The sequence below is a fragment of the Echinops telfairi genome, unplaced genomic scaffold (assembly GCF_000313985.2).
Source record: "Echinops telfairi isolate 266 unplaced genomic scaffold, ASM31398v2 ScPeMD7_1713;HRSCAF=2227, whole genome shotgun sequence".
NCBI classification, from domain to species: Eukaryota; Metazoa; Chordata; class Mammalia; order Afrosoricida; family Tenrecidae; genus Echinops; species Echinops telfairi.
In genome coordinates, this window is record NW_022105611.1 from 18,785,689 (window position 1) to 18,787,644 (window position 1,956).

General features: G+C 49.9%; 1 protein-coding gene across 1 annotated transcript in view; it reads right to left on the minus strand.

Annotated features, from left to right (window-relative positions):
* The window catches only part of NEU3 (neuraminidase 3), a 19,588-nt gene that overhangs the window by 9,712 nt on the left and 7,920 nt on the right, over positions 1-1,956 (minus strand).

The window sequence follows — 1,956 nt, forward strand, 5'->3', positions numbered from 1 at the left end:
GAGGGCGTCTTCGCGAATGGGCTAATGGTGACACGAAGGAGAGCAGCCTCACAAAGACCCAAGACGGCTGGCTGGCATTCCCTTCTGAAACCAAACAGCACACTCCCTGTGATCCACTGATGCCACGCCCAGATATGCACAGACCCCACAAAACGCATGTGTCCCGGATCCAGAAAGGCAAACAATACTCCTAACTGCACTACTCATAATCCTCGGAGCTAACCCAGATGCCCACCAACAGCAGAATGGACAATGAAAATGAGCACATTACAAGCGCACAAGACCTGCAGGAACTCCAATACTAAACAAGAGAACCCACAGCTAAAATAAAAATACGCAGATTAAAAGCAAGCAAAAACAAACTTGTGTGATTTGGTCAGAACGAATCATTATCTTCAAGGCGGGGAACGAAGGCTTCTGAGATTCAGAAACCCACCGACTCCTCACTCATCCACTACCCAGCAGTCTCAGGACCGAGTACGACGCTAAGAAGCCATCTGACTCTTCTGCCCATCGATATCATCCACCTGGAAGATCTCCCTCAAGACTGGCCACGTATGGGAAACAACGAATGTGGAGTTCTGGCTCTAGTGCTTGTGTTATTATATGTGGCAGATGATGTATCCAAGGTTATAACCAAAGCCACTGCTGTCCGGTCCGTTCTGATGGGATAGTAGAGCTTCCCCAGAAAGCAGCACTTCTCAACCTGTGGGGCGCGACCCTTTCACAGGGGTTGCCCGATTCATAACGGTAGCAAAATTACAGTGATGAAGTAGCAGCGAAGCTACTTTCATGGTTGGGGGTCACCACAGCATGAGGAACTGTATCAAAGGGCCGCGGCCTTAGGAAGGTTGAGAACCACTGCCGAAGAGTTCCAAGGCTGTGTGATCTTTACTGCTGCATCGCTCTCTGGCTGAGCGGCTGGTGGGTTCAAACCAGCGGCCTTGCACTCTCCACTGTCCCTCCAGAACTCTTCGTCCAAGGTCATGTCTGTCTCCCCTGATCCCAAAGGTCATGTGCTCTTAACCACTGAGCTATTTGTACCTACTGATGGGATACAGGATATTTCTCTACTGGAAAAGAAATTGGACTAGATGATTTCTCTCACACCAAGATTTGACACTTGAGTAAGTGTGAGAAGGAAAGTGAACACAGAGAAGCCCCAAGGAGCTAATGTGGGCAAGTCTGTGAATGAGCGTGACTACTGAGCGTGAGTTCAGGTAGTACGTGTGGACTGGTGCAAACTGCAACGGTCCAACTGTCTGTGGTAGGAAGTAGGGCAACACGGCCACAGGCAACGTTTGTCCTGGAGGAAACGGGTGGTTAGAGTCCCCACAGCAAGGAAGTGTGAGCCAGGGTGTCGTTAAAATGCAGGGACAGGGGAAGCTGGCAAGGCCCACCTTCAGCAGAATAGCATTTGGACCGTGACAGCAGAACAAGTCATTAGCTATGGATATGCAGCTGTAATGGTGAGGTTTCAAACATCTGTAGGGAAAAGAGCAAGGCAGGTTAGGGAGATCAAAGCACCTACATAAAACCATTTACACAGCATGCTAACGTTTGCAAGAGACCCGTCCTTCCATGGTCCCATCTTGATCTCACTACAATTCTGGGAGGTAAAGGGGGGCAGCAATAAGAGATGTGGGGTCTGTGATGCCCCTACAGCTCACAGGGCCCCCAAACCACTCCCTCATTAAAAGTGCAGTAACGAATGTGCTACTAAAGGCAAGGACTCGAACCCCAGTGCTGTCACCGTGTCCGTATGTGCCCAAGGGAAGCCACTTTCTGATTCTGACCCCGCTTCCTCTTGTACAGTGGGGACACGGCCTCCCTCTCAGAAAGCACTTCCTTGGAGCGGTAAGATTGCTATTCTTAAATCCCGATCCCCATCTCCTAGTTGCAATTTTAAACAACATGGGCCTCATCAGCAAAACTGTCCCAACAATGCTTACCTCC